The 18,108-nt window shown below is 54.8% G+C and overlaps 1 long non-coding RNA gene across 3 annotated transcripts; it reads left to right on the top strand.

The window, feature by feature from the left end:
* Nucleotides 1-6,235: 6,235 nt before the first annotated feature.
* LOC143162981 (uncharacterized) lies at nt 6,236-17,181 on the top strand. 3 transcript variants are annotated; one of them, XR_012995825.1, is made up of 5 exons: nt 6,236-6,295; nt 6,809-6,999; nt 7,247-7,356; nt 13,507-13,616; nt 16,940-17,181. It is a non-coding gene; the product is annotated as an uncharacterized LOC143162981 (long non-coding RNA). The 3 variants fall into 3 exon arrangements; XR_012995824.1 differs by having other exon boundaries at nt 6,809-7,076; XR_012995823.1 differs by having other exon boundaries at nt 6,809-7,156.
* Nucleotides 17,182-18,108: the final 927 nt, after the last annotated feature.

Here is an 18,108-nt window from a genome sequence, read left to right as displayed (position 1 = left end):
AACTGCAGGTGAGTGGGCCATTTAATGGGCCCTGTTACATCCCCATCCCACAGTAACCTCTGTGTGCCAGCTCTCTGGGGGGTGGGGTGATGTGGCTGCTGGAGGCACTTGTGGCAGGTGAGAAGCACAGATACCTCCAGCATGCTCTTTTGGAGAATATTTTTTGAAAAAGTGTTGACTGTGACTGTTCCTACAGCTTTGCTTACTCGGCTTTACAGGGGCTTTCCCAGCTTTGGAGAAGAAGGAAAGAGAAACCAGGTGGGAATCACTGGGTGATTCTGCCACCCACAAGGCCAGGCTTACTCAGCGCCTGAACCCTGTTATTATGTGTGTGTAATCAATATTGGATAATTCTGCCCAGGGCACTTTTCTTCATGTTGATCAAAAACTATATTTTTCTCAGTGAAGTAGTCACCAGCATTATTTCTGGTTGCATATAATATATGCTTTTTCTCTCTGAGTGTTTTTTGAGCACAGGGAAGTAGCTCTAAAGCCATGAAGATCTCAGGAAGGATAATTTCAAATTGCGTTTCCCTGTATAACAGTCATCTAGCTCCAGAGTGGGTAGAATGGTGCCATTTTCTGTAAGCTCCCTTGCTTTATTGAAAGGGAGCAGTAAATGAGCTTATTCAATGTAAACTGTCTTTTAGACTTATTTTCAAGTTGTCAGGGCCTGGAGGGCATTAATAGACTAATTTCCCTAAGCAGCCTCATCTGGCCCCACACCCATGGCCACAGGAATCCCAGCTGTGCTCAGCCCTGAGCCCTCTGCCCTCTGAGCTATGTTGTAGCTGTGCTGGTCTGCAGCCCTGTCTCCTGGATGGATGCCTTGGACCTGTGCTGTAGGCAGCTCCACTCCTGGATGGACCCCTTGGATGTATGTTGTAGCTTACCCCCAGCCCCATGCTCCTGATGGACCCTGGACCTGGTTCATCGCTTGCTGTGGCTGAGGCTGTTGATGGACCCAGTTACCAGGCCTGCCCATTGTGCTCAGGTCCCATGGGACTGCACCCTACCGGTGAGGGTACTGCCTGTGCTGGGGTGCCTCCTGGCCATCCCCATCCTTTGGGGAGCAGCTGGTCTTTGCTGCTCCCTGACAGAAGCCACCAAAACGGTCTGTATTTTCTTTTGTATCTAGATTAATGATTATACATTAATAACAGAGCTGGAGCTTAGCCTCAGCCCACACGGAGAGCCTGAGTGACAGCTCTGTGACCCTGGACGGAGGAGCCCCTGGCAAGGGCACCCTGTCCTGCCTAAGCTCAAATGTTGCAATGGGCACAGACTGAAATGCAGGAGACTCCATGTGAATGTTAGGAAACCCTTTTCCACTGTGAGGGTGACCAAGTACTGGCACAGGCTGCCCAGGGAGCTTGTGGAGTCTCCTTGGAGATATTCAAAAGCCACCTGGATGTGGTCCTGGGCTCCAGGTGGCCTGGCTTGAGCAGGGAGGGCTAGACCAGGTTGTTCCTCACCAATCTCAGCCAGTCTGTGATTCTGGGACTGGGATGCCTGACCTGCTCACGGGGATGGGAAGCTGTCACTGCGCGGCAACAGGATACCCAAAGCCCCAGGGTCCCTGCTCTGGGGGGCTGTACTGCCGGGCTTGTACCCACAGCGGGGGGGAGCACTGGTGTGATGCAGGGCTGTGACGTCACTGAGGTGTCCCTACCTGCAGGGCTGTGACCTTGCAGCATGGTAATTTTAAGACATATGCCACCATCCCACACCTCCCTGTGTGGCTGTGTCAGACTCTGCACAATGAGCAACGGCAGCTTTCTCCTCAGCCTTGGCATCCTGCTCCTGGCTGCTGGGGTCATTCTGCTTGCCACTGGCTGTTGCCAATAAGTACGGGGCTGCTTGGGGCCAGGGGGGCTGCTCGGGGTGGGGGCTGGCCCCAGGTGGGTCACTGTGCCACAGTCTTGTGCCTGCAGGCTGATGGCTGGAGCCAGCGATGCTGGAGTTGGTGGCAGTGAGCGGTGGCAGCTGAGCCAGGTAAGACCCCTGAGGGTCCACCCGGGGGTGCGTGGGTGTGTCCCCAGGGCAGGGCCTCTCAGAAGCCCAGCCCCGGTGCAGAGCAGCCCAGGTGGATGGTCCCTGGGCTGTCCCCATGTCCCCTGTCCCCCACAGCTCAGGCAACCCCTCCCTGATTTGCAGGTGGTGAGTGGCAAGCAGGTGGTCCTGTGGGACCCCTGTGCAGGCTCTGGTGCTGCAGCCCTTGCTGCACCCACTGCAGCAAGGCTGCCCAGGAGCTGCAGCAGCTGGTGCTGTCAGCATGGGCTGGGACCGGGGCATTGCCAGGACCAGGCTCCTCAGCCATGCTGGACCCCGGCACCTGGCAGGTGGCATGGCAGGACCTAGAGGAGCTGGTGGAGCGGGGCAGCCTGCCCTGCCACGGCTGCAGCTCCTCTGGCTCCCCCAAGAGCCTCAATGCCTCCGAGAGCCTGAGAGAGATGTACCTGACTGTATGGAGGAGCCCCCGTAGAGCTGGGGTCTGTCCGCTCCCTTGGACCCGTGTGTGGCAGCAGAGCCTGTTCAGCCCTGAAGATGCACGTGGCAAGGAAAGGACTGGAAATGTGTCTGGGGGCCCTGTCCATGCCAGTGCAACTGTCCCAGCAACAAGCAACACTGCAGCAGGGCTGACCCATCCTGCTGAAGCTCAGCTGGCCAGGGCAGAGCCAGCCCGTGCCGTGGCATGGGCTGTGCCCCTTGCTGCAGGGGAAGGCAGATGCCATCATTGACAATGTAAAAGAGAAGCAAGTCTGGAGGCTGTGGGGGGACCCCAACCCCACCGAGGACTCCCTGGCCCTGCTGGTGCCATGGCCCCCACTGCTGCTCACTCCGCTCGACCTGCAGCTCCCCTGGGAGCACTGCATGTGGGGGCCCTGGGCCAGGCCAGTGCAGTGGGGCACCCTGAAGAGGGACAGCAGGAGCCGCACAGCCAGCATGGCTCCGAGGAGTCTGTGCATGCTCCTTTGCCTCTGTGCCCCAGGTCACCAGCTGAGCAAACATGTCCCCTGGACCTCTCTTCAAGCAGCCAGCACCTGGACTCTTCTCTCAGTGCCAATGACAGTGTGGAGGAGCCAGCCATCTGACCACCAGTGCTGGGGAACATTGTGTGCGAGAGTCTCCTTTGCCTGGATGGGGGTCTGTCACTGGGATGAGGAGTACCTATGGCCTTTTGGTTTACCCATGGTCCCCCCAGCCCTTCTCAGCCTGGATAACAGGGCAGCAGGACCGGTGGTAGGACCAGCTTCCATCCTCTCAGAGAAAGAAGTATGCAGTCAGACCAACTTCACCACCCAGGGCAGGTGTGAGGCTGACATTGCGGACAGGAGCCGGCCTCATGCTGCAGCACCTCTTGCCATCTCAAGGCTGGAGCCGCGCCAGGAGGTGTGCAGCAAGCTCTGAATGCGCACTGCAAGGAAAAGCCTGGAGATTAAGCTGCAAAGGCTCCCCGTGGCAGTGCAGCAGTCCATGGAAATGCTGCATCAGTCACTGCCCAAACTCGTGTGGGCTGGGGCTGGGCCCCTGGGGTCACGCTGTGCCTGCCCCCCCCCCTTCCTGAAAATCATCCAGCTGGACTGGGACATGCTGCAGTTGCTTGTGGCATCCCTTGCCTGCCTAGCAGCCTCCACAACACCATGCTCCCACCCGGTGCCTATCCCCTTCTATGGCCCCATGCCCGGGGAGGAGGGTGGCCAGGCATCCCTGGAGGCCAGCACCCTGCCCAGCACATCCAGCTCTAGCAACGAGATGGACATGACCACCATGGGTGCAGCCCTCAGGACACCCCGGAGGGTGGTGAAGGCCTTGGCAGGGCAAGCGTCCACTGTGGTCTCCCCAGGTCTCGTCACAGTGTTCCCTGCTACAGACCCAAGGCCTGAGCTCTGTCGAGGAGCTCGGGTGTGGGCAATCCTTGGAGGCTTTGTGGCACCAGCCCCAGGAGCCCTATAAGGCCATTGGGGCTGCTGCAAGGCACAGGCCAGAACCGCGGATGGCAGCTTCTACCACCTGACCTCTGCAGTCCCTCCGGAGGGGACCACCAGCATGGAGGGGACCACCAGCATGGAACGGGCTGCAGCATCCAAGCCCTGTGGGGCTGAAGCAGGCCATGAAGGGCAAAGGTGGTGGTCCTCAAGGAGGCAGTGCTCTGGCAGCTCCAAGAGCTTCCCACGCTGGGGGGGAATGGTCCCAGGACATCTCCAGGAGCACAGACTTGCAAGGGCAATGGCCTTGTGTTGGACTCCCACAGGGACTACCAGCCCAGATGGCCGTGCCACCTCCCACCTTAACACCCTCCAGCTCAGAAGGGACACTCAGCCAGTATAGCCCATCCTTGCAGCAGCACTGCAGTGCTCCTGCCACCAGGCTCATGTGCTCGTGCCACCTGCACCAAGCCCATGGCACCCAGGATACTGCAGTGGAGCTGACTGGCAACACTCTCTGCTTGGTCCTGGAGAAGATTTGCCAGTGGCAAAAGAAAGTGTCCCCATCTCTGGGGAGCTCTGCCTCTGATGACAGCTGCCCTGCTGTGGAGTGGCAGGGCCAAGCTTTGTGCAGCTGCTGCTTTTCAAAAAAAAAAAAAAAAGCTCTGTTGTTGTAAACAAACATGTTAACTTGTTCTTGAGAGGGCTCTGTGAAGGGCCTCACCCTGCCAAGTGGGGCAGGGTGTATTGGGGATGGAAAAGGGAAGGTGGGCACAGGGGCGCTAGGGAAGCTGTGTTGTCCCGGCAGGAGAATGAGGTGATGAGGATCAGCCTGGGCAAGCTGGCTGCTCCTCCTGGAGCTCCTCTTTAGCCCTACCCTGGCTATGGCATGGGGGTCAGCCTCACCCCAAAGCTGCACTGCCCCACACCCACAAGGGACAGTGGCAGGAACAGGCCATCAGCTCCTTCTGCAGCCAGTCAGATTTTACACCCTGCAGGGCAGGTCCTTTGGCTCAACTCGACCTGTGACCCAAGCCTTCCCTGAGAGTGGCTCTGTAGCCCCAGCACAGCAGTGTCCTCCAGGTCCTAGCCCGGGAGAAAGAATCATAGAATCATTAAGGTTGGAAAAGACCTCTAAGATCATCGAGTCCAACCGTCAACCCAACACCACCATGCCCACTAAACCATGTCCCTAAGTGCTGCATCTACACGTCTTTTAAATACTTCCAGGGATGGTGACTCAACCACCTCCCTGGGCAGCCTGTTTCGATGTTTAACCACTCTTTCTGTAAAGAAATTTTTCCTCATGTCCAATCTAAACCTCCCCTGGCGCAACTTGAGGCCATTTCCTCTCGTCCTATCGCTAGTTACTTGGGAGAAGAGACCGACCCCCACCTCGCTGCAACCTCCTTTCAGGGAGTTGTAGAGCGCAATAAGGTCTCCCCTCAGCCTCCTCTTCTCCAGACTAAACAACCCCAGTTCCCTCAGCCGCTCCTCATAAGACTTGTTCTCCAGACCCCTCACCAGCTTCGTTGCCCTTCTCTGGACACGCTCCAGCACCTCGACGTGCTTCTTGTAGTGAGGTTAAGTCCCAACCCTGTCCCAGGACTAGCAGAGCTTCCCAGGCATCTTTAGGCACTGGATGGCTTTCTGTGTGCCTGTAGCCACCTCTCGGGGCCCGCTCCACAGTGGTTTGCCCAGACGTGAGCTCGCTGACCAGGTGAGAGGACTGGCCCTGCAGCAGTACTCCAGGGCTGCTTCCCACAGCGGGAGCACACAGATAGCCAAGCCCTTCTGGACTTCCCTGCTGGGACCCTGCCCCATCCCCACGGGGCTCCCAGGCCACACGCAGCTGCTCCCTGCCTCACCAAGCAGGAGGGCTGGGGCGTACAGGCTTCCCCAAAGCGTGACCTCAGACTCGGGGAGCAGGAAGACCTTTGTGCTAGGCGAAAGCCAGGCAAGGCGCTGCTGCCGCCCAGCGACCAAAAGTCGGTACTGCAGTTAGGGCGCCGCGGGGGCGCCGCCGTGCTCCACGTTGCTGCCCGCCCGTAACGGCGATGCGACGCTGCGGTGCCTGCGGGGCGGTGCCGCCGCGCTCGTTGCTGCCTCCCGGTAAGGGAACGCCGCTGCCGCCCCACGTGCGCGGTGCCGGCGGGCGCTCGGCAAAGCGCGGGACCGCGGCACCGGTGCCGCCCCCGGGCACGCGCCGCCCGGCGGGTGCTCGCTGCTGCTGCCGCCTGATGGCCGAAGCGCGGTACTGCAGCCCGGCGTTCGCGCGCCAGCGCTGATCCCTCCGGCGCGCCGTCGGCGTCTCGCGCATGCGCGGTGCCCGGGAACAGCATGGCGGCGCGCTGGCAACCGGTGAGGTGAGTGAGCCCCTTCGGCGGGTGTGGGGGTGTCTCCTGCCCGCCCGGGGGTGGTGGGATGGGAAGCTGCAAACCGCCCGCTGCGGCAGGCTCCCGGTCTGCTGGAGGCGAGCCGGGTCCGGGCAGCCCCAGGGACTCACCCGAGGGCTGACGGACGGGGAGAGGGGAAGGAGGTGGACACCCCCCCAGACGCCGGCGCCGGGCGCCTGCCCAACTCACCAGAGCTCCTCTTGAGCCTCCCCCGGCCCCGCTCGCCCTCTGCAGCTGCCCCCGGCTCCAGCACTTCCCCTGAAGCCTGTCCCATAGCCCCAGGCCGCCCCCAAGCCCTGTAGTGAAGGCCGCAAGCTGGCCCTCGAATGTGCGTGATTCTCCCTTAACGCGGGTGCCGTTAGCAGCAGTGTGGGGAAAGAGCGGCATCTCCAGAAGCCCCTGCAGAAGGAGGGGGTCTGGCCAGGGGCCATCTACGGTATGTTATGGTAGTAACGGTGGCTGCTTCTTCCTTCTCTCTCCCAGAGGCCGTGCTGAGGACGCAGTTTTCCATTCCTCCCTTGGGGATGCTGTTGACTGCACCTGCCTCAGGCTTGCGTGGGTTGTCTGCCCGGCCTCGCTCTCCTCGCGGTGTGGAGGGTGAAAAGGGACAGGCGGAGCGCTTACTGGCTGTGGACAGGAGCTGCCGCAGCTGAAGCTGGAGAGGCCAGAGAAAGGTAAAGAAGAAGAAACTGAAGGCCATCCAGGTGGCAGCTGCCTCCCGCTGCAGGCAAGAGACAGCCTGCCTCTCTGGGTGAGGAAGGATCCTTCTTCGTAGTCCGCAGCAGGCCAGGCCTGTGCACCGCAGGGTCTGTATGCGTCACCAGCAGCATGGTACGGCCGCATAGTGCACGAGGGAGCGAGGCTACATGTCTAGGAAGCCTCGTCTTGTAAGAGCTGTAAGAAATCCACGTATTCTTTTAGGTGGAGGAGAGCCAAGCGACCGGAGTTACAGAAGAGGAAGGGAGGAGAGCAGGAGAAAGAAGCATCTGAACTGGCAAATTCTCCTAGCAGAGCCGAGAGCAAGAGCTGTGGTGAGTCCCCTGTCCTGCTCTCTTTCCCACACTGTTGTGACTTTTTGTTTTTGCCTCCCTGTACCTCTCCTCTTCTCTCTATTCTTGTGTCCTGCTCCCTTTTCCTCTCTCCCTCTCTTTCTCCTGTTCTACTGCTCCCTTTTCTTTTTCTCTCTGCACTTTTGTCCTGCTCCCTCTCCCTCCTTTTTTTTCATTTCATCCTCTGTCTCTGTCGTGTAGCCCATCGCTGTTTTTTCCTTTTCTGTCTCTTTGTCCTGCTCCCTGTCCTTGTCTCTCTTTCCCTTTGTTCTGCCTCCTGTCCTTCTTTCCTTTCTTGCTCCATCTCTCTGTCCTGCTCCCTATCCCCCCCACCTCTCTCTCTGTTCTTCTCCTTGACTTTCCCCTTATTTCTCTGTCTTGTTCCCTCTTTGGTTTTTTGGTTCTCTGTCACTCTGTCCTGCTCGCTGTCACTGTTTTTTCTCACTCCATCTCTGTCCTGCTCCCCGTCTCTTATTTTTGCCTGTCTTTCACTTTGTCCTTCCTCCCTGTCCCTTTTTTCTCTCTCTGTATCATCTTGTCTTGCTCCCTGTCCTTGTCTTTCTCTTACAATCTGTGTCCTGCTCCTTGTCCTTCTTTTTCCGCTATCATCCCCCATCCTTCTTCCTGCCTGCCTTTTTTCTCTTTCTATCCTTCTGCCCCAATGCTTCTTTCTCCACCTCTGTCCCGCTCCCTGCCCCTTGTTTCCTCACACTGTCCTGCTCCCTGGCCCTTGTTTCCTCTCACTGTCCCTCTGTCCTGCTTCCTGTCTTTGTTTTTTCTGTCTTTATTTCTCTGTCCCGCTGCCTGTCCAGTCAGTTCTTGCTATACCTCCCTGTCCAGCTGGCTCTCCCTTTTTTCCTTTCTCTCCTCTTTGGCCCTGCCTGCTGGCCCTTTTCTCTCTTCCTCTGTCTCTGTCCTCTAGCCTGCTGCTGGTTTTTTTTTTTTTCTTTTCCTTCTTGGTCTCTTTGTACAGATCTGACCCTTTCTTTATTTCTCAATCCCTTTGTCCTGTTCCCTGTCCTTTTTTCTCTCTCTGTCTGTGTCCTGCGCCCTGTCACCACCTTTGACTCTTCTTTCTTCTTCCACTCCTTCCTCTCCTCCCCCCCGCCCCCCAATCTCTCTATCCCTCTGTCCTGCTCGCCGACCCGACATTTTCTTGCTCGCTCTCTCTGCAGGGCTCCTCGTCCCTATTTTTCTTGATTTCTCTACCTCTCTGACCTTTTCTTTCGACCTTTCTTTCTCTCTCTGCTCCTCGGTCTTCTCCCTTGTCTTATTTTTCTCTTTCTAGTCTTCTGTCCTGCTCCTCATCACTGTATTTTCTTTCTTCATTTCTCTGCCCCGCTCCCCATCCCTCTCTTTCTTTCTCCATATGCCTGTGCTGTTCCCTGTCCCTCCCTCCCTCCCTCTCTGTCATTATCCTTGCATCCCTCATTGTCTCTCCATCCCTCTGTCTTGCTCCCCATCACTGTATTTTCTTTCTTCATTTCTCTGTCCTGCTTTTGGTCCCTGTTTTTCCTCTGGCTTCACCTCCCTGTCATTCTCCCTGTTGCTCTCGCTTGCTCTCTATCCCGATGTCCTGCTCCCCATCCCTCTCTTTTCCTCTGTATCCCATTTTCTCGCTCCCTGTCCCTCACTTGTTTTCTGTATCCCTCTCTCCTTCCTCCTGTCCTTCCTTCCCCCTGCCCCCCTGCCTCTGGCCTGCTTCTTGTCACTGTTTTTTCTTGCTCCTGCTCTCTGTCCAAGTTCTGTCACTCTCTTTCTCTCTTTCTCTCTCTGTCCTTCCTCCAACCTGTATTTCCCTCTCTCTATCCCTCTGCCCCTAGTGCTGCTTCCTCCACCTCTTGGTCCTGTTCCCTGCCCCTTTTTTCCTCTCGCTGTCCATCTGTCCTCCTTCCTCTCCCTGGTTATTCTGCCTTTATCGCTCTGTCCCACTGCCTGTCTCATTGTTTCTAGTTATATCCCCCTGTCCAGCCAGCTGTCCCTTTTTTCCTTTCTCTCTTCCCTACTCTGACCCTGCTTTTTCTTCCTTCGTCTCTGTCCAGCAGCCCCTCAGCGGTTTCCTTTTTCCCTTCTCCATCTCTTTGTTTTAAGCTGCATCTGTCCCTCCCCCTGATCCCCGGTCCCTCTGTCCTGTTCCTTGCCCTGCTTTTGGTCTCTTCGTGTCCCGCGCTCTATCCCCATCTTTCCCTCTGTCTCCCTCCTTCCTTTTCCCTCCTCCTTTTCCTCTGCATCCCTTTGTCCTGTTGCTCATCGGTATTTTTTCCTCCCATTCCTCTGTCCTGCTCCCTGTCCCTTACTTCTCTGTCAATCCCTCTGTCCTGTTGCCTGTCGTTGTTTTTGCTGTCTGCATCGTCTCTTTCGGCTCTGTGCTCCTGTCCTGCTCCCCAGCAGGACTTTTTCTTTCTCTGACCTGCTCCCTGCCCCTCTGTTTTTCCCTCTGTCATTCTTTCCACTTCCCTGTACCTTTCTCTCGGCAATCTTGTGTCCCGTGCTCCCTGTCCCTCCCTGTTTATATCCCACTGTCCTGGTCCCCGTCCCTCTCTTTGCCTCTCTCTCTCTCTGTCCTTGTCCCTGTTTTTTCTTTCTCCATCTCTCTGTCCTGCTGCTCATCTCTGTCCAGTTCCCTTTCTGGTTTTTTTCCTCTCTTGATTACTCTGCTTTTCTACCTGTCCCTTTTTTTTGTCTCTCTTCATCCCTCTGTCCTGCTCTGTGTCCCCTCCCTCTCACTCCCTGTGTGTGTCCTTCTGTGTGTTACCCGTCCTTCTCCCTGTTGATTTTTTCCTCTTGCTGTATCCCTCTCTCCTGCTCCCTAGAAGTATTTTTTGAATTCTCTGTATTTCTGTTCTTCCGTCCATCGCATTTTTTGTTCTCTGTCTCTCTCTCCTGCTCCCCATCCTCCCCTTTCTCTCTGTCGTTCTTTCCTCTTCCCTGTACCTCTGTTTTTCTGTATCCTTGCATCCCCCCCCCCCCCCCCCCCTCTCTCCGTCTCTCCCTATCACACTGTCTTGCTCCCCATCCCTCTCTTTTTCTTTCTACCCTTCTGGTGTGTGTCCCCCCCCCAGCCCCCCCTTTTACGTGTCCTGGTCTTTCTCTCTACATCCTTCTGTCATTCTCCTTCTCTTGCTCTTCTTGCTCTTTCTCTCTCTCTTCCTCTGTCCTATTCACTGCCCCATCACTATTTTTTTCCTCCTCCATCCCTTTGTCCTGCTCCCTGTCCTTGTCAATCTTTCTCTTTGTTCTGCCTCTAGCCTGTCTTTGTTTTCTCCCTCTCTGTCCTTTTCCCCGTACCTTTTTCTCTCTGCTCCTCAGTCCTTTTCCCTTGTCTTCTTTTTCTCTTTCTGCCATCCCTCTCTTTTTGTCTGTGACCTTCTGTGCTGTTCCCTTTCTCCCTTCTTTCTCCCTTCTTTCTCCCTTCTTTCTCCCTTCTTTCTCCCTTCTTTCTCCCTTCTTTCTCCCTTCTTTCTCCCTTCTTTCTCCCTTCTTTCTCCCTTCTTTCTCCCTTCTTTCTCCCTTCTTTCTCCCTTCTTTCTCCCTTCTTTCTCCCTTCTTTCTCCCTTCTTTCTCCCTTCTTTCTCCCTTCTTTCTCCCTTCTTTCTCCCTTCTTTCTCCCTTCTTTCTCCCTTCTTTCTCCCTTCTTTCTCCCTTCTTTCTCCCTTCTTTCTCCCTTCTTTCTCCCTTCTTTCTCCCTTCTTTCTCCCTTCTTTCTCCCTTCTTTCTCCCTTCTTTCTCCCTTCTTTCTCCCTTCTTTCTCCCTTCTTTCTCCCTTCTTTCTCCCTTCTTTCTCCCTTCTTTCTCCCTTCTTTCTCCCTTCTTTCTCCCTTCTTTCTCCCTTCTTTCTCCCTTCTTTCTCCCTTCTTTCTCCCTTCTTTCTCCCTTCTTTCTCCCTTCTTTCTCCCTTCTTTCTCCCTTCTTTCTCCCTTCTTTCTCCCTTCTTTCTCCCTTCTTTCTCCCTTCTTTCTCCCTTCTTTCTCCCTTCTTTCTCCCTTCTTTCTCCCTTCTTTCTCCCTTCTTTCTCCCTTCTTTCTCCCTTCTTTCTCCCTTCTTTCTCCCTTCTTTCTCCCTTCTTTCTCCCTTCTTTCTCCCTTCTTTCTCCCTTCTTTCTCCCTTCTTTCTCCCTTCTTTCTCCCTTCTTTCTCCCTTCTTTCTCCCTTCTTTCTCCCTTCTTTCTCCCTTCTTTCTCCCTTCTTTCTCCCTTCTTTCTCCCTTCTTTCTCCCTTCTTTCTCCCTTCTTTCTCCCTTCTTTCTCCCTTCTTTCTCCCTTCTTTCTCCCTTCTTTCTCCCTTCTTTCTCCCTTCTTTCTCCCTTCTTTCTCCCTTCTTTCTCCCTTCTTTCTCCCTTCTTTCTCCCTTCTTTCTCCCTTCTTTCTCCCTTCTTTCTCCCTTCTTTCTCCCTTCTTTCTCCCTTCTTTCTCCCTTCTTTCTCCCTTCTTTCTCCCTTCTTTCTCCCTTCTTTCTCCCTTCTTTCTCCCTTCTTTCTCCCTTCTTTCTCCCTTCTTTCTCCCTTCTTTCTCCCTTCTTTCTCCCTTCTTTCTCCCTTCTTTCTCCCTTCTTTCTCCCTTCTTTCTCCCTTCTTTCTCCCTTCTTTCTCCCTTCTTTCTCCCTTCTTTCTCCCTTCTTTCTCCCTTCTTTCTCCCTTCTTTCTCCCTTCTTTCTCCCTTCTTTCTCCCTTCTTTCTCCCTTCTTTCTCCCTTCTTTCTCCCTTCTTTCTCCCTTCTTTCTCCCTTCTTTCTCCCTTCTTTCTCCCTTCTTTCTCCCTTCTTTCTCCCTTCTTTCTCCCTTCTTTCTCCCTTCTTTCTCCCTTCTTTCTCCCTTCTTTCTCCCTTCTTTCTCCCTTCTTTCTCCCTTCTTTCTCCCTTCTTTCTCCCTTCTTTCTCCCTTCTTTCTCCCTTCTTTCTCCCTTCTTTCTCCCTTCTTTCTCCCTTCTTTCTCCCTTCTTTCTCCCTTCTTTCTCCCTTCTTTCTCCCTTCTTTCTCCCTTCTTTCTCCCTTCTTTCTCCCTTCTTTCTCCCTTCTTTCTCCCTTCTTTCTCCCTTCTTTCTCCCTTCTTTCTCCCTTCTTTCTCCCTTCTTTCTCCCTTCTTTCTCCCTTCTTTCTCCCTTCTTTCTCCCTTCTTTCTCCCTTCTTTCTCCCTTCTTTCTCCCTTCTTTCTCCCTTCTTTCTCCCTTCTTTCTCCCTTCTTTCTCCCTTCTTTCTCCCTTCTTTCTCCCTTCTTTCTCCCTTCTTTCTCCCTTCTTTCTCCCTTCTTTCTCCCTTCTTTCTCCCTTCTTTCTCCCTTCTTTCTCCCTTCTTTCTCCCTTCTTTCTCCCTTCTTTCTCCCTTCTTTCTCCCTTCTTTCTCCCTTCTTTCTCCCTTCTTTCTCCCTTCTTTCTCCCTTCTTTCTCCCTTCTTTCTCCCTTCTTTCTCCCTTCTTTCTCCCTTCTTTCTCCCTTCTTTCTCCCTTCTTTCTCCCTTCTTTCTCCCTTCTTTCTCCCTTCTTTCTCCCTTCTTTCTCCCTTCTTTCTCCCTTCTTTCTCCCTTCTTTCTCCCTTCTTTCTCCCTTCTTTCTCCCTTCTTTCTCCCTTCTTTCTCCCTTCTTTCTCCCTTCTTTCTCCCTTCTTTCTCCCTTCTTTCTCCCTTCTTTCTCCCTTCTTTCTCCCTTCATCTGTTGTCTTACCTGTCCCTCTTTCTCTGCCTCGAATGTTTCTTCCTCCATCTCTGCCCCGCTCCCTGTCCCTTTTCTTTTATTCTGTCCTCCATTCTCCCCCTAAGATTTTTGTCTGTATATCTCCGTACCACTGCCTGTCTCGCTATATCCCCCTGTCCAGCTCACTGCCCCGTTATTCCCCTCTGTCCTGCTCCCTGGCCCTTTTTCTCATCCTGCAGTCCGTCACTGTTTTTTCTTTCTCCATCTCTTTATCCTGATCTGTCTCCCTCTTCTTTTCCCTCAGTTCCTCTGGCTTGTTCCCCATCTTTTTCTCTCCCTCCCGCTTCTTTATTCCTCTCATTCAATTTCTCTCCCGATCCATCTGTTCTGCTCCCTGCCCATCATCTTCTCTCTCTTTCCCTCTGTCCTACTCCTGCGTGTAGTGCACAAGGCTACGTGTCTAGGAAGCTTCGTCTCATAAGAGCTGTAAGACACCCACGTATTCTCTTAGGTGGAGGAGAGCCAAGCGACCGTAGTTACAGAAGAGGAAGGGAGCAGAGCAGGAGAAAGAAGCGTCCGAACTGGCAAATTCTCCCAGCGGTGCTGAGAGTGAGAGCTGCGGTGAGTCCTGGGCCCTCAGGGCCCTGTTGCCCCTCTTCTACGTCCCGGTCCCTCCCTGCCCCTCCCCTGGCCCCCTCTCTTTCCCACGCTGCTGTGATTTTTTTTTTCTTTTTCTTTTTCTTTTTTTTTTTTTTTTTTCCCTCCTCTGTACCTCTTTTCTCCGTCCTGCTCTGAGCGGCTCCCTGTCCCCATCTTTTAGGTCCTCCCTCTCTCTGCCCTGTAGCCCATGGCTATTTTTTCCTTCTCAGTCTCTCTCTGTTCAGCTCCCGGCCACTATTTTTGCATTCCTCCCTCTCTGTCCTGTAGCCCGTCGGTATTTTTGCTGTCTTTGGCTCTCTGTGTCCAGCTCCTTGTCCCTGTTGTTCAAGGTCTTCCTTCTCGGCCCTGTAGGACGTTGAGAGTCTATTTCTTTCTCCATCTCTCTTTTATCCTGCTCCCTGCCCCTCATTTTGAACGCCTCCTTCTGTCCTGTTGCCCATCGCTATTTTGTCCTTTCTCCATCTCACTCTGTTCTTGTTCCCTGTCCCTGTTTTCCTAAGTCTTCCCCTCTTTGCCCCCTAGCCTGTTGCTATAGTCTTCTTTCCCTGTCTCGGTTCGTCTGGTTCCCTGTCCCACTTTCTTCATTCCTCCCTCTCTGCCATGTCACCCATAGCGTCTTTCCTTTCTCCCTTCCTCTCTGTCTGTCTCGCTGTCCCCTGTCGGAGTTTACTTTGTTCGGTGTCGACGGCGGAGCGGGAGTTGCGATCCCGGAGTAATGATAGGTCCCAATATGAGTATGATCATTCTCCTTTATTCATACTTATAACAAGGCTTATATAGTTATCTACTATGGACACGCGCTACCTGCAGCTTGCAGACAGGTTACAGCCTTGTGTTCACGCGCATCTATGCTCTAGCAGATTGGCCCGTTCTTTCTGATCATGCGAAATGCCTTCATGGTCTTTATCTTGTTTTTCTCCTTCCAGCTGCACATTCCTTTCTCCATTATCTTCTGCTTATGTGCCTTCTCGTGCCAGGCGGTACAGTGCTTGCTCATTAAAATCAAACTCAGGAATGTCCGTTAGTGAGATTCCCATCCCCACAGTCCCCATTTTTGAAACTCTCCTTTGCCCGGTAGCCGGCCACGGTTTTTTCTTTCTCCGTCTCTCTGTCCAACTCCCTGTCTCTAATTTTTAATTCCTCCCTCTCTTAAAGCCTGTCGGGACTTTTCCCCTTCTCAGTCTCTCTGTCCAGCTCCCTGTCCTTGTTTTTTAATTCCTCCCTCTCTGCCCTCTTACCCATCACCATTTTTATTTCCTCTGTCTCTCTCGGTCCAGCTCAAGATCCTGATTTTTAAAATTCCTTCCTCTCTGCCCTAGAGCCTATCGGTAGTTTTTTCTTTCTCTGGCTCTCTCTTTCCAGCTCCCAGGCCCTGTTTTTCAATTTTGTCCTTCTTGGCCCTGTGCCACATTGCAATTTCATTTCTTTAGCCATCTCTCCCTGCCTGGCTCCCTGCCAGGATTTTTAAATTCGTCCCTATCTGTCTTGTAGCCCATCGCTGTTTTTTCTTTCTCTGTGTGTCTCTGTCCGGCTCCCTGTCCCTGTCTTTACTTATTTCTTTTAATTCCTCCCTCTCTGTCCTGTACACGTCACTCTTGAATTTTTTCTTCCCTGACATCGCTCTCTAGATTGCTCTCAGTCCCGGTTTTTTAATTCCTCCCTCTCTGCCCTGTGGCCTATCGCGATTTGTTCTGTCTCTCCGTTTTCTGGCTCTTGGTCCCTATTTTTCGGTTTCTCCCCCTCAGCACTGTAGCCCAGTGCTATTATTTGTCTGTTTTCATCTCTGTTTGTCCAGCTCCCTGTCCCTGTTGCTCACTTTCTTCCTTCTCGGCCCCGTAGCACATTGCGATTCTGTTTCTTTCTCTGCCTCTCCTTTCCCAGCTCCCTGTCCCTCACTTTTAATTCCTCCCTCTCTGCCCTAGTGTCCCTTGGGTTCCCCCCTGCCTTTCTCCATCTCACTGTTTCTTGCTTCCTGTCCCTGTTTTTTAATTCCTCCCTGTCTGCTGCGTCACTTTTTTCTTTTCTCCATCTCTCTAGGTCCATCTCACTGCCCCCATTTTTTAAGTCTTCCTCTGTGCCCTGTACGCTGCTGCTGTTTTTGCATTTCTCCGTCCCTCTCTGTCCAGCTCCCTGTCCCTATTTATTAATTCCTCCCTCTTCTTCCTGCTCCCGCCGCTATTCCCTGCGATCTCCATCTCTCTCTGTCCACCTCCCTGTCCCCAGTTTTTCATTCCTCCCTCTGCCCCCTGTAGCCTGTCTGGACTTTTGCCTCGGTCTCTCTCTCTGTCCGGCTCCCCCTCTCTGTGTTTTAATTCCACGTTCTCTGTCCCATAGCCCCATGCTATTTGTTTGTATTTCTCCATCTCTCTCTGTCTGGCTCCCTGCCACTAGTTTTTATTTCCTCCCTATCTACCTTGTAGCCCATTGCTGTGTGTTGTGGTTTTTTTTTCCTTCTCCATGTCTCCCTGTCCAGCTCCCGGTCCCTGTTCTTTAATTCCTCCCTCTTCCCTGTAGCCCACGGCTATTTTTTCCTGTTCTCCACCGTGCTCTGTCTGGTCCCCTATCTCTATTTATCAATTCTTCCCTCTCTGCCTTGTGGCCCATCTCTTTCCCCCATTTTATTTCTGTCTCTCTCTCTGTCCAGCTCCCTGTCCCTGGTTTTTTAATTCCTCCCTCTCTGCCCTGTCGCCCGTGCGATCTTTTGCCTTTCTCCGTCTGTCTCTGGCCAGCTCTCTGTCCCTATTCGTTAATTCCTCCCTCTCCGCCCTGTAGCCTGTCGCTTTTGTCCTTTCTCCATCTCACTGTCTCTGGCTCTGACCCTATTTTAGAATTTCCCCCCTCTTCTTTCTGTACACATTGCTCTTCCTGTTGCTCTCCAGCTCTCTTTTTTTTTCCGGCTCCCTGTCCGTGTTTCTTAATTCTTCCCTCTCTGCCCTGTAGCGTGTAGCTATGTGGTTTGTTTTGTGTTGTTCCCCTTGCCCCACCCCTTCCCTCCATCATTCGCTGTCCTGGCTCCCTGCCCCTATGCTTGTTTCCTCCCTCTCTGTCATGCTGCCCATCCCTGTTTTTTTCTGCATCTCCATCCTGCTCCCCACCCTTCTTTATCGGTCTCTGTCCTGCTCCTTCTCCCTCTTTCTGCTGACTCCCTTCCTCTCTCCCTGTTGCTTCTTTCTCCATCTCTGTCAGGCTCCTTGTCCCCATCTTTCTCTCGCTGTCCTGTTCCCTGCCTCATGCTTTCTCACTACACCCCCGCTGTTCAACAGGCTGACACTTTTCTTTTCTAGTGTCCTGTGCCCTGCTACTCAATTTTTGGTGGCCTCCGCCTCTGCCCAGCGTTCATCGCTCCAGGAGCTGACCGACCGACTGTCCGTTCCCCGCCGGACTGACGAGTGCGGCTCCAGGAATGACTGCTGAGGTGTCCCAGGGGCAGGGGGAGCATTGGAGGCTCCAAGCCCCGGAGCAGACTTGCTCCCGGGACTTGTTACGTGCATGACTGAATAAACACTCGCCGCCTCCTTTGCCCTCACGGCTGCGTTTGCGCTTCCTTTGCACCGGGCGAGGGGCTGTGATGGAGCCCAGGGGAGGGGGTGACGCACGGTGGGGGCTGGGTGATGGCTCCCTGTTCCTGCCGGGCTCCAGCTCTGGGCTTGGGCCAGAGGAGCCCCAGGTGCGGGCAGTGAGGCTGATGGCGACGGCCCCTCCCTGTAAAGGGGCTGTGTTGCAAGAGTAGCTGCAGGCTGTGGGGCTGGTGGTGGGGCTGCCGTGCCCCGGGTGGCCGTGGAGGGGCCGGTGTGAGCCAAGGGAGGAGCGGAGCGGTCGCTGAGCGAGGGGGGCGGCGAGGCCGGCAGGAGGGTCGCGCCGCCTCGGAGCCGGGCGGCAGTGGCCGTCCGGAGCCACGCTGGGAAACGCGGGGCTGCGCTGGGGGCTGGGCGGGGCTTCCGGGTGCGTCGGCGGGGGGAGAACGGTGTCCCCGCAGGGTCAGGGAGCGGGGACGGCTGCCTCCTGCGGCATGCCGGGAGCTGTAGTCCTGGGGCACGGACTTCCTGTCGGCCATGTTTGTTCCCCGGAGCATGCCGGGAGGTGTAGTCTTCCGTCACTCGGGGACCGGGCGGCCGTGCTGTGTCTGCCGGTGCTTGCCGGGAGGTGTAGTTTTCGCGGACGCGGCTGCCGGGCAGTCGCATGGCTCTCGGGCGCGTGCGGCGCGGCGTAGCCCTTGCTACCGCCGCGGCTACCGCCGCGGCTCCCGCGGTGGGGCACGAGGTGTAGTTTTGTTGCTGGTTTCGTGTGGTTTTCTGCGGCCTTCCCGCTGCGCCCGGTCCCCGACAAGCCGTGCGGCCGCGCCTCGCGAGCGCATGCCCCTGCCCTTGCTGCTGCCGCCCAGCGACCAAAATGTGGTACTTCAGCTCCAGCGCTGCGAATGCGCTGTCGCGAGGCCGCCCCGCTCGCAATGCCG

Source organism: Aptenodytes patagonicus, chromosome 7, assembly GCF_965638725.1.
Source record: "Aptenodytes patagonicus chromosome 7, bAptPat1.pri.cur, whole genome shotgun sequence".
NCBI lineage: Eukaryota > Metazoa > Chordata > Aves > Sphenisciformes > Spheniscidae > Aptenodytes > Aptenodytes patagonicus.
This window is presented reverse-complemented; position numbering and strand designations above follow the sequence as displayed.